The sequence below is a fragment of the Rhinoderma darwinii genome, unplaced genomic scaffold (assembly GCF_050947455.1).
Source record: "Rhinoderma darwinii isolate aRhiDar2 unplaced genomic scaffold, aRhiDar2.hap1 Scaffold_1961, whole genome shotgun sequence".
Classification (NCBI taxonomy): domain Eukaryota; kingdom Metazoa; phylum Chordata; class Amphibia; order Anura; family Rhinodermatidae; genus Rhinoderma; species Rhinoderma darwinii.
Window position 1 is genome coordinate 54 of NW_027462325.1, and position 12,400 is coordinate 12,453.

Sequence of the window (12,400 nt, forward strand, 5' to 3'; positions counted from 1 at the left end):
TCCTCCTCTTTCAGCACTGCATTGTGGTGCAAGCAAAAGAAGCAAATCCTGTCTGGCTTCCTCTCCGGCCTTTATTCACCTCCCGTGTAGCTGTGAGTGTGTGAGCCTGCAGGGCCCCATGGAATTGCCTAGAAGTAGGCTGAATCGCTGCAAGGGCTGAACAGCAGTATCGGGCAGGCTCGGGCAACGCGCGGCCCGTTCGGGTTATCGCTTCTCGGCCTTTTGGCTAAGATCAAGTGTAGTATCTGTTCTTATCAGTTTAATATCTGATACGTCCCCTATCTGGGGACCATATATTAAATGGATTTTTAGAACAGGGAGATGGAAATAGAGCTTGCTCTGTCCACTCCACGCATTGACCTGGTATTGCAGTATTTCCAGGACCGGTGCACCCTTTCCTTATGTGTTGACTAAAAGCAGATTCCAAAAGTGTTTTTTGTCTTTGCTATTGTTTCTGTCTTTCTGAAGGGATCTCCCCTTTTAATCCCATTATTTCAACACCTGTTGGACAATGCATGAGTGATAATGAGCTCATTGATTAAATGCAATTAATGAATAGATTGCCACCTCTTGTTGTGTGTCGTCTGTGTTTCTGTGTTTCCGGCATTTCACATTGGAACACCTCATTCACCTTCCTTGTCTTCTCTCCGCCCTCCCTTTTAGGTAAGTTAAAGAGCTGCACCTGAGCCAGCCACTTGATTGATTGATTGATTGATTGATTGATTGATTGATTGATTGATTGATTGATTGATGCAGCACAACAGTCAAATAGTGGAGTGGAGTAGGGGAACAGCAAACAGCCAATAAAGCAGCCCGCCCGCTCGCCTGCCCGCCACAATGGACCTACCTGTGTACACTAGATGGATGTGATGGAATGTACTGTCGTCCCTACATTTCAAGAAGAAGTAAGAATTGCAGTTGCAACAAAGCCTTGCTTGCCTACAAAGAGAGCAGCAATTTGGATTTGTTACTATGTTACCTAGAAGAATAACAAACTGTGCAAGGATGGAGGTTGTAGGAGCAAGGAGAAGTTGTCTGTAAAGTTGGTGGATGCCTATTTTCCATTTTGCAGTCCCTTGTCTCCCTCTTGTGGCCTCCTGGAGGCAACTAGCTGTGCAAAAAAAAGACAGCCTGGCGGCCGGCTGTTGCAGTGTTGCCCTCTCAGGCAACACTGAGTGACTGACTGAGCCTCACCGTCTTATATAAAGTTCAGACGGAACTTTGCACGTGTCATAGTGGAGCCCTCAGGATTCCAGAGCCAGCTTTCTGACATCATAATGGGGCCTCAGAGATAAAAGCCTGGGCCCAGGCAGTGTTGGTCAGTGCTGCTCAGCAGGCAGCACTGGACTGGACTGGATTACAGCTGATACAAGGTGTGAAGGAACAAGGGGTGGCTGTGGGCATGCACTTGCTGCCGCTGCCAGTGTTTATCTGCATGGCAGCAGGGCATTTGGGCGTTGCCAGGAAGGCGTTTTTATGTAGATTCCTCCTCTTTCAGCACTGCATTGTGGTGCAAGCAAAAGAAGCAAATCCTGTCTGGCTTCCTCTCCGGCCTTTATTCACCTCCCGTGTAGCTGTGAGTGTGTGAGCCTGCAGGGCCCCATGGAATTGCCTAGAAGTAGGCTGAATCGCTGCAAGGGCTGAACAGCAGTATCGGGCAGGCTCGGGCAACGCGCGGCCCGTTCGGGTTATCGCTTCTCGGCCTTTTGGCTAAGATCAAGTGTAGTATCTGTTCTTATCAGTTTAATATCTGATACGTCCCCTATCTGGGGACCATATATTAAATGGATTTTTAGAACAGGGAGATGGAAATAGAGCTTGCTCTGTCCACTCCACGCATTGACCTGGTATTGCAGTATTTCCAGGACCGGTGCACCCTTTCCTTATGTGTTGACTAAAAGCAGATTCCAAAAGTGTTTTTTGTCTTTGCTATTGTTTCTGTCTTTCTGAAGGGATCTCCCCTTTTAATCCCATTATTTCAACACCTGTTGGACAATGCATGAGTGATAATGAGCTCATTGATTAAATGCAATTAATGAATAGATTGCCACCTCTTGTTGTGTGTCGTCTGTGTTTCTGTGTTTCCGGCATTTCACATTGGAACACCTCATTCACCTTCCTTGTCTTCTCTCCGCCCTCCCTTTTAGGTAAGTTAAAGAGCTGCACCTGAGCCAGCCACTGATTGATTGATTGATTGATTGATTGATTGATTGATTGATTGATTGATTGATGCAGCACAACAGTCAAATAGTGGAGTGGAGTAGGGGAACAGCAAACAGCCAATAAAGCAGCCCGCCCGCTCGCCTGCCCGCCACAATGGACCTACCTGTGTACACTAGATGGATGTGATGGAATGTACTGTCGTCCCTACATTTCAAGAAGAAGTAAGAATTGCAGTTGCAACAAAGCCTTGCTTGCCTACAAAGAGAGCAGCAATTTGGATTTGTTACTATGTTACCTAGAAGAATAACAAACTGTGCAAGGATGGAGGTTGTAGGAGCAAGGAGAAGTTGTCTGTAAAGTTGGTGGATGCCTATTTTCCATTTTGCAGTCCCTTGTCTCCCTCTTGTGGCCTCCTGGAGGCAACTAGCTGTGCAAAAAAAAGACAGCCTGGCGGCCGGCTGTTGCAGTGTTGCCCTCTCAGGCAACACTGAGTGACTGACTGAGCCTCACCGTCTTATATAAAGTTCAGACGGAACTTTGCACGTGTCATAGTGGAGCCCTCAGGATTCCAGAGCCAGCTTTCTGACATCATAATGGGGCCTCAGAGATAAAAGCCTGGGCCCAGGCAGTGTTGGTCAGTGCTGCTCAGCAGGCAGCACTGGACTGGACTGGATTACAGCTGATACAAGGTGTGAAGGAACAAGGGGTGGCTGTGGGCATGCACTTGCTGCCGCTGCCAGTGTTTATCTGCATGGCAGCAGGGCATTTGGGCGTTGCCAGGAAGGCGTTTTTATGTAGATTCCTCCTCTTTCAGCATTGCATTGTGGTGCAAGCAAAAGAAGCAAATCCTGTCTGGCTTCCTCTCCGGCCTTTATTCACCTCCCGTGTAGCTGTGAGTGTGTGAGCCTGCAGGGCCCCATGGAATTGCCTAGAAGTAGGCTGAATCGCTGCAAGGGCTGAACAGCAGTATCGGGCAGGCTCGGGCAACGCGCGGCCCGTTCGGGTTATCGCTTCTCGGCCTTTTGGCTAAGATCAAGTGTAGTATCTGTTCTTATCAGTTTAATATCTGATACGTCCCCTATCTGGGGACCATATATTAAATGGATTTTTAGAACAGGGAGATGGAAATAGAGCTTGCTCTGTCCACTCCACGCATTGACCTGGTATTGCAGTATTTCCAGGACCGGTGCACCCTTTCCTTATGTGTTGACTAAAAGCAGATTCCAAAAGTGTTTTTTGTCTTTGCTATTGTTTCTGTCTTTCTGAAGGGATCTCCCCTTTTAATCCCATTATTTCAACACCTGTTGGACAATGCATGAGTGATAATGAGCTCATTGATTAAATGCAATTAATGAATAGATTGCCACCTCTTGTTGTGTGTCGTCTGTGTTTCTGTGTTTCCGGCATTTCACATTGGAACACCTCATTCACCTTCCTTGTCTTCTCTCCGCCCTCCCTTTTAGGTAAGTTAAAGAGCTGCACCTGAGCCAGCCACTGATTGATTGATTGATTGATTGATTGATTGATTGATTGATTGATGCAGCACAACAGTCAAATAGTGGAGTGGAGTAGGGGAACAGCAAACAGCCAATAAAGCAGCCCGCCCGCTCGCCTGCCCGCCACAATGGACCTACCTGTGTACACTAGATGGATGTGATGGAATGTACTGTCGTCCCTACATTTCAAGAAGAAGTAAGAATTGCAGTTGCAACAAAGCCTTGCTTGCCTACAAAGAGAGCAGCAATTTGGATTTGTTACTATGTTACCTAGAAGAATAACAAACTGTGCAAGGATGGAGGTTGTAGGAGCAAGGAGAAGTTGTCTGTAAAGTTGGTGGATGCCTATTTTCCATTTTGCAGTCCCTTGTCTCCCTCTTGTGGCCTCCTGGAGGCAACTAGCTGTGCAAAAAAAAGACAGCCTGGCGGCCGGCTGTTGCAGTGTTGCCCTCTCAGGCAACACTGAGTGACTGACTGAGCCTCACCGTCTTATATAAAGTTCAGACGGAACTTTGCACGTGTCATAGTGGAGCCCTCAGGATTCCAGAGCCAGCTTTCTGACATCATAATGGGGCCTCAGAGATAAAAGCCTGGGCCCAGGCAGTGTTGGTCAGTGCTGCTCAGCAGGCAGCACTGGACTGGACTGGATTACAGCTGATACAAGGTGTGAAGGAACAAGGGGTGGCTGTGGGCATGCACTTGCTGCCGCTGCCAGTGTTTATCTGCATGGCAGCAGGGCATTTGGGCGTTGCCAGGAAGGCGTTTTTATGTAGATTCCTCCTCTTTCAGCACTGCATTGTGGTGCAAGCAAAAGAAGCAAATCCTGTCTGGCTTCCTCTCCGGCCTTTATTCACCTCCCGTGTAGCTGTGAGTGTGTGAGCCTGCAGGGCCCCATGGAATTGCCTAGAAGTAGGCTGAATCGCTGCAAGGGCTGAACAGCAGTATCGGGCAGGCTCGGGCAACGCGCGGCCCGTTCGGGTTATCGCTTCTCGGCCTTTTGGCTAAGATCAAGTGTAGTATCTGTTCTTATCAGTTTAATATCTGATACGTCCCCTATCTGGGGACCATATATTAAATGGATTTTTAGAACAGGGAGATGGAAATAGAGCTTGCTCTGTCCACTCCACGCATTGACCTGGTATTGCAGTATTTCCAGGACCGGTGCACCCTTTCCTTATGTGTTGACTAAAAGCAGATTCCAAAAGTGTTTTTTGTCTTTGCTATTGTTTCTGTCTTTCTGAAGGGATCTCCCCTTTTAATCCCATTATTTCAACACCTGTTGGACAATGCATGAGTGATAATGAGCTCATTGATTAAATGCAATTAATGAATAGATTGCCACCTCTTGTTGTGTGTCGTCTGTGTTTCTGTGTTTCCGGCATTTCACATTGGAACACCTCATTCACCTTCCTTGTCTTCTCTCCGCCCTCCCTTTTAGGTAAGTTAAAGAGCTGCACCTGAGCCAGCCACTGATTGATTGATTGATTGATTGATTGATTGATTGATTGATGCAGCACAACAGTCAAATAGTGGAGTGGAGTAGGGGAACAGCAAACAGCCAATAAAGCAGCCCGCCCGCTCGCCTGCCCGCCACAATGGACCTACCTGTGTACACTAGATGGATGTGATGGAATGTACTGTCGTCCCTACATTTCAAGAAGAAGTAAGAATTGCAGTTGCAACAATGCCTTGCTTGCCTACAAAGAGAGCAGCAATTTGGATTTGTTACTATGTTACCTAGAAGAATAACAAACTGTGCAAGGATGGAGGTTGTAGGAGCAAGGAGAAGTTGTCGGTAAAGTTGGTGGATGCCTATTTTCCATTTTGCAGTCCCTTGTCTCCCTCTTGTGGCCTCCTGGAGGCAACTAGCTGTGCAAAAAAAAGACAGCCTGGCGGCCGGCTGTTGCAGTGTTGCCCTCTCAGGCAACACTGAGTGACTGACTGAGCCTCACCGTCTTATATAAAGTTCAGACGGAACTTTGCACGTGTCATAGTGGAGCCCTCAGGATTCCAGAGCCAGCTTTCTGACATCATAATGGGGCCTCAGAGATAAAAGCCTGGGCCCAGGCAGTGTTGGTCAGTGCTGCTCAGCAGGCAGCACTGGACTGGACTGGATTACAGCTGATACAAGGTGTGAAGGAACAAGGGGTGGCTGTGGGCATGCACTTGCTGCCGCTGCCAGTGTTTATCTGCATGGCAGCAGGGCATTTGGGCGTTGCCAGGAAGGCGTTTTTATGTAGATTCCTCCTCTTTCAGCACTGCATTGTGGTGCAAGCAAAAGAAGCAAATCCTGTCTGGCTTCCTCTCCGGCCTTTATTCACCTCCCGTGTAGCTGTGAGTGTGTGAGCCTGCAGGGCCCCATGGAATTGCCTAGAAGTAGGCTGAATCGCTGCAAGGGCTGAACAGCAGTATCGGGCAGGCTCGGGCAACGCGCGGCCCGTTCGGGTTATCGCTTCTCGGCCTTTTGGCTAAGATCAAGTGTAGTATCTGTTCTTATCAGTTTAATATCTGATACGTCCCCTATCTGGGGACCATATATTAAATGGATTTTTAGAACAGGGAGATGGAAATAGAGCTTGCTCTGTCCACTCCACGCATTGACCTGGTATTGCAGTATTTCCAGGACCGGTGCACCCTTTCCTTATGTGTTGACTAAAAGCAGATTCCAAAAGTGTTTTTTGTCTTTGCTATTGTTTCTGTCTTTCTGAAGGGATCTCCCCTTTTAATCCCATTATTTCAACACCTGTTGGACAATGCATGAGTGATAATGAGCTCATTGATTAAATGCAATTAATGAATAGATTGCCACCTCTTGCTGTGTGTCGTCTGTGTTTCTGTGTTTCCGGCATTTCACATTGGAACACCTCATTCACCTTCCTTGTCTTCTCTCCGCCCTCCCTTTTAGGTAAGTTAAAGAGCTGCACCTGAGCCAGCCACTGATTGATTGATTGATTGATTGATTGATTGATTGATTGATTGATTGATTGATGCAGCACAACAGTCAAATAGTGGAGTGGAGTAGGGGAACAGCAAACAGCCAATAAAGCAGCCCGCCCGCTCGCCTGCCCGCCACAATGGACCTACCTGTGTACACTAGATGGATGTGATGGAATGTACTGTCGTCCCTACATTTCAAGAAGAAGTAAGAATTGCAGTTGCAACAAAGCCTTGCTTGCCTACAAAGAGAGCAGCAATTTGGATTTGTTACTATGTTACCTAGAAGAATAACAAACTGTGCAAGGATGGAGGTTGTAGGAGCAAGGAGAAGTTGTCTGTAAAGTTGGTGGATGCCTATTTTCCATTTTGCAGTCCCTTGTCTCCCTCTTGTGGCCTCCTGGAGGCAACTAGCTGTGCAAAAAAAAGACAGCCTGGCGGCCGGCTGTTGCAGTGTTGCCCTCTCAGGCAACACTGAGTGACTGACTGAGCCTCACCGTCTTATATAAAGTTCAGACGGAACTTTGCACGTGTCATAGTGGAGCCCTCAGGATTCCAGAGCCAGCTTTCTGACATCATAATGGGGCCTCAGAGATAAAAGCCTGGGCCCAGGCAGTGTTGGTCAGTGCTGCTCAGCAGGCAGCACTGGACTGGACTGGATTACAGCTGATACAAGGTGTGAAGGAACAAGGTGTGGCTGTGGGCATGCACTTGCTGCCGCTGCCAGTGTTTATCTGCATGGCAGCAGGGCATTTGGGCGTTGCCAGGAAGGCGTTTTTATGTAGATTCCTCCTCTTTCAGCACTGCATTGTGGTGCAAGCAAAAGAAGCAAATCCTGTCTGGCTTCCTCTCCGGCCTTTATTCACCTCCCGTGTAGCTGTGAGTGTGTGAGCCTGCAGGGCCCCATGGAATTGCCTAGAAGTAGGCTGAATCGCTGCAAGGGCTGAACAGCAGTATCGGGCAGGCTCGGGCAACGCGCGGCCCGTTCGGGTTATCGCTTCTCGGCCTTTTGGCTAAGATCAAGTGTAGTATCTGTTCTTATCAGTTTAATATCTGATACGTCCCCTATCTGGGGACCATATATTAAATGGATTTTTAGAACAGGGAGATGGAAATAGAGCTTGCTCTGTCCACTCCACGCATTGACCTGGTATTGCAGTATTTCCAGGACCGGTGCACCCTTTCCTTATGTGTTGACTAAAAGCAGATTCCAAAAGTGTTTTTTGTCTTTGCTATTGTTTCTGTCTTTCTGAAGGGATCTCCCCTTTTAATCCCATTATTTCAACACCTGTTGGACAATGCATGAGTGATAATGAGCTCATTGATTAAATGCAATTAATGAATAGATTGCCACCTCTTGTTGTGTGTCGTCTGTGTTTCTGTGTTTCCGGCATTTCACATTGGAACACCTCATTCACCTTCCTTGTCTTCTCTCCGCCCTCCCTTTTAGGTAAGTTAAAGAGCTGCACCTGAGCCAGCCACTGATTGATTGATTGATTGATTGATTGATTGATTGATTGATTGATTGATTGATGCAGCACAACAGTCAAATAGTGGAGTGGAGTAGGGGAACAGCAAACAGCCAATAAAGCAGCCCGCCCGCTCGCCTGCCCGCCACAATGGACCTACCTGTGTACACTAGATGGATGTGATGGAATGTACTGTCGTCCCTACATTTCAAGAAGAAGTAAGAATTGCAGTTGCAACAAAGCCTTGCTTGCCTACAAAGAGAGCAGCAATTTGGATTTGTTACTATGTTACCTAGAAGAATAACAAACTGTGCAAGGATGGAGGTTGTAGGAGCAAGGAGAAGTTGTCTGTAAAGTTGGTGGATGCCTATTTTCCATTTTGCAGTCCCTTGTCTCCCTCTTGTGGCCTCCTGGAGGCAACTAGCTGTGCAAAAAAAAGACAGCCTGGCGGCCGGCTGTTGCAGTGTTGCCCTCTCAGGCAACACTGAGTGACTGACTGAGCCTCACCGTCTTATATAAAGTTCAGACGGAACTTTGCACGTGTCATAGTGGAGCCCTCAGGATTCCAGAGCCAGCTTTCTGACATCATAATGGGGCCTCAGAGATAAAAGCCTGGGCCCAGGCAGTGTTGGTCAGTGCTGCTCAGCAGGCAGCACTGGACTGGACTGGATTACAGCTGATACAAGGTGTGAAGGAACAAGGGGTGGCTGTGGGCATGCACTTGCTGCCGCTGCCAGTGTTTATCTGCATGGCAGCAGGGCATTTGGGCGTTGCCAGGAAGGCGTTTTTATGTAGATTCCTCCTCTTTCAGCACTGCATTGTGGTGCAAGCAAAAGAAGCAAATCCTGTCTGGCTTCCTCTCCGGCCTTTATTCACCTCCCGTGTAGCTGTGAGTGTGTGAGCCTGCAGGGCCCCATGGAATTGCCTAGAAGTAGGCTGAATCGCTGCAAGGGCTGAACAGCAGTATCGGGCAGGCTCGGGCAACGCGCGGCCCGTTCGGGTTATCGCTTCTCGGCCTTTTGGCTAAGATCAAGTGTAGTATCTGTTCTTATCAGTTTAATATCTGATACGTCCCCTATCTGGGGACCATATATTAAATGGATTTTTAGAACAGGGAGATGGAAATAGAGCTTGCTCTGTCCACTCCACGCATTGACCTGGTATTGCAGTATTTCCAGGACCGGTGCACCCTTTCCTTATGTGTTGACTAAAAGCAGATTCCAAAAGTGTTTTTTGTCTTTGCTATTGTTTCTGTCTTTCTGAAGGGATCTCCCCTTTTAATCCCATTATTTCAACACCTGTTGGACAATGCATGAGTGATAATGAGCTCATTGATTAAATGCAATTAATGAATAGATTGCCACCTCTTGTTGTGTGTCGTCTGTGTTTCTGTGTTTCCGGCATTTTACATTGGAACACCTCATTCACCTTCCTTGTCTTCTCTCCGCCCTCCCTTTTAGGTAAGTTAAAGAGCTGCACCTGAGCCAGCCACTGATTGATTGATTGATTGATTGATTGATTGATGCAGCACAACAGTCAAATAGTGGAGTGGAGTAGGGGAACAGCAAACAGCCAATAAAGCAGCCCGCCCGCTCGCCTGCCCGCCACAATGGACCTACCTGTGTACACTAGATGGATGTGATGGAATGTACTGTCGTCCCTACATTTCAAGAAGAAGTAAGAATTGCAGTTGCAACAAAGCCTTGCTTGCCTACAAAGAGAGCAGCAATTTGGATTTGTTACTATGTTACCTAGAAGAATAACAAACTGTGCAAGGATGGAGGTTGTAGGAGCAAGGAGAAGTTGTCTGTAAAGTTGGTGGATGCCTATTTTCCATTTTGCAGTCCCTTGTCTCCCTCTTGTGGCCTCCTGGAGGCAACTAGCTGTGCAAAAAAAAGACAGCCTGGCGGCCGGCTGTTGCAGTGTTGCCCTCTCAGGCAACACTGAGTGACTGACTGAGCCTCACCGTCTTATATAAAGTTCAGACGGAACTTTGCACGTGTCATAGTGGAGCCCTCAGGATTCCAGAGCCAGCTTTCTGACATCATAATGGGGCCTCAGAGATAAAAGCCTGGGCCCAGGCAGTGTTGGTCAGTGCTGCTCAGCAGGCAGCACTGGACTGGACTGGATTACAGCTGATACAAGGTGTGAAGGAACAAGGTGTGGCTGTGGGCATGCACTTGCTGCCGCTGCCAGTGTTTATCTGCATGGCAGCAGGGCATTTGGGCGTTGCCAGGAAGGCGTTTTTATGTAGATTCCTCCTCTTTCAGCACTGCATTGTGGTGCAAGCAAAAGAAGCAAATCCTGTCTGGCTTCCTCTCCGGCCTTTATTCACCTCCCGTGTAGCTGTGAGTGTGTGAGCCTGCAGGGCCCCATGGAATTGCCTAGAAGTAGGCTGAATCGCTGCAAGGGCTGAACAGCAGTATCGGGCAGGCTCGGGCAACGCGCGGCCCGTTCGGGTTATCGCTTCTCGGCCTTTTGGCTAAGATCAAGTGTAGTATCTGTTCTTATCAGTTTAATATCTGATACGTCCCCTATCTGGGGACCATATATTAAATGGATTTTTAGAACAGGGAGATGGAAATAGAGCTTGCTCTGTCCACTCCACGCATTGACCTGGTATTGCAGTATTTCCAGGACCGGTGCACCCTTTCCTTATGTGTTGACTAAAAGCAGATTCCAAAAGTGTTTTTTGTCTTTGCTATTGTTTCTGTCTTTCTGAAGGGATCTCCCCTTTTAATCCCATTATTTCAACACCTGTTGGACAATGCATGAGTGATAATGAGCTCATTGATTAAATGCAATTAATGAATAGATTGCCACCTCTTGTTGTGTGTCGTCTGTGTTTCTGTGTTTCCGGCATTTCACATTGGAACACCTCATTCACCTTCCTTGTCTTCTCTCCGCCCTCCCTTTTAGGTAAGTTAAAGAGCTGCACCTGAGCCAGCCACTGATTGATTGATTGATTGATTGATTGATTGATTGATTGATTGATTGATTGATTGATTGATTGATGCAGCACAACAGTCAAATAGTGGAGTGGAGTAGGGGAACAGCAAACAGCCAATAAAGCAGCCCGCCCGCTCGCCTGCCCGCCACAATGGACCTACCTGTGTACACTAGATGGATGTGATGGAATGTACTGTCGTCCCTACATTTCAAGAAGAAGTAAGAATTGCAGTTGCAACAAAGCCTTGCTTGCCTACAAAGAGAGCAGCAATTTGGATTTGTTACTATGTTACCTAGAAGAATAACAAACTGTGCAAGGATGGAGGTTGTAGGAGCAAGGAGAAGTTGTCTGTAAAGTTGGTGGATGCCTATTTTCCATTTTGCAGTCCCTTGTCTCCCTCTTGTGGCCTCCTGGAGGCAACTAGCTGTGCAAAAAAAAGACAGCCTGGCGGCCGGCTGTTGCAGTGTTGCCCTCTCAGGCAACACTGAGTGACTGACTGAGCCTCACCGTCTTATATAAAGTTCAGACGGAACTTTGCACGTGTCATAGTGGAGCCCTCAGGATTCCAGAGCCAGCTTTCTGACATCATAATGGGGCCTCAGAGATAAAAGCCTGGGCCCAGGCAGTGTTGGTCAGTGCTGCTCAGCAGGCAGCACTGGACTGGACTGGATTACAGCTGATACAAGGTGTGAAGGAACAAGGGGTGGCTGTGGGCATGCACTTGCTGCCGCTGCCAGTGTTTATCTGCATGGCAGCAGGGCATTTGGGCGTTGCCAGGAAGGCGTTTTTATGTAGATTCCTCCTCTTTCAGCACTGCATTGTGGTGCAAGCAAAAGAAGCAAATCCTGTCTGGCTTCCTCTCCGGCCTTTATTCACCTCCCGTGTAGCTGTGAGTGTGTGAGCCTGCAGGGCCCCATGGAATTGCCTAGAAGTAGGCTGAATCGCTGCAAGGGCTGAACAGCAGTATCGGGCAGGCTCGGGCAACGCGCGGCCCGTTCGGGTTATCGCTTCTCGGCCTTTTGGCTAAGATCAAGTGTAGTATCTGTTCTTATCAGTTTAATATCTGATACGTCCCCTATCTGGGGACCATATATTAAATGGATTTTTAGAACAGGGAGATGGAAATAGAGCTTGCTCTGTCCACTCCACGCATTGACCTGGTATTGCAGTATTTCCAGGACCGGTGCACCCTTTCCTTATGTGTTGACTAAAAGCAGATTCCAAAAGTGTTTTTTGTCTTTGCTATTGTTTCTGTCTTTCTGAAGGGATCTCCCCTTTTAATCCCATTATTTCAACACATGTTGGACAATGCATGAGTGATAATGAGCTCATTGATTAAATGCAATTAATGAATAGATTGCCACCTCTTGTTGTGTGTCGTCTGTGTT

At 47.7% G+C, this 12,400-nt stretch overlaps 9 non-coding genes across 9 annotated transcripts; all 9 read left to right on the forward strand.

The window, feature by feature from the left end:
* Positions 1-206: 206 nt before the first annotated feature.
* LOC142700805 (U2 spliceosomal RNA) lies at positions 207-397 on the forward strand. Its single transcript, XR_012866690.1, has one exon. It is a non-coding gene; the product is annotated as a U2 spliceosomal RNA (small nuclear RNA).
* A 1,293-nt stretch (positions 398-1,690) lies between these two features.
* Positions 1,691-1,881, forward strand: LOC142700817 (U2 spliceosomal RNA). The gene has a single exon (XR_012866701.1). It is a non-coding gene; the product is annotated as a U2 spliceosomal RNA (small nuclear RNA).
* Positions 1,882-3,169: 1,288 nt separating this feature from the next.
* LOC142700829 (U2 spliceosomal RNA) lies at positions 3,170-3,360 on the forward strand. The gene has a single exon (XR_012866712.1). It is a non-coding gene; the product is annotated as a U2 spliceosomal RNA (small nuclear RNA).
* A 1,280-nt stretch (positions 3,361-4,640) lies between these two features.
* LOC142700833 (U2 spliceosomal RNA) lies at positions 4,641-4,831 on the forward strand. Its single transcript, XR_012866716.1, has one exon. It is a non-coding gene; the product is annotated as a U2 spliceosomal RNA (small nuclear RNA).
* Positions 4,832-6,107: 1,276 nt separating this feature from the next.
* LOC142700834 (U2 spliceosomal RNA) lies at positions 6,108-6,298 on the forward strand. Its single transcript, XR_012866717.1, has one exon. It is a non-coding gene; the product is annotated as a U2 spliceosomal RNA (small nuclear RNA).
* A 1,288-nt stretch (positions 6,299-7,586) lies between these two features.
* LOC142700806 (U2 spliceosomal RNA) lies at positions 7,587-7,777 on the forward strand. The gene has a single exon (XR_012866691.1). It is a non-coding gene; the product is annotated as a U2 spliceosomal RNA (small nuclear RNA).
* Positions 7,778-9,065: 1,288 nt separating this feature from the next.
* LOC142700807 (U2 spliceosomal RNA) lies at positions 9,066-9,256 on the forward strand. Its single transcript, XR_012866692.1, has one exon. It is a non-coding gene; the product is annotated as a U2 spliceosomal RNA (small nuclear RNA).
* Positions 9,257-10,524: 1,268 nt separating this feature from the next.
* On the forward strand, positions 10,525-10,715 carry LOC142700808 (U2 spliceosomal RNA). Its single transcript, XR_012866693.1, has one exon. It is a non-coding gene; the product is annotated as a U2 spliceosomal RNA (small nuclear RNA).
* Positions 10,716-12,015: 1,300 nt separating this feature from the next.
* Positions 12,016-12,206, forward strand: LOC142700809 (U2 spliceosomal RNA). The gene has a single exon (XR_012866694.1). It is a non-coding gene; the product is annotated as a U2 spliceosomal RNA (small nuclear RNA).
* Positions 12,207-12,400: the final 194 nt, after the last annotated feature.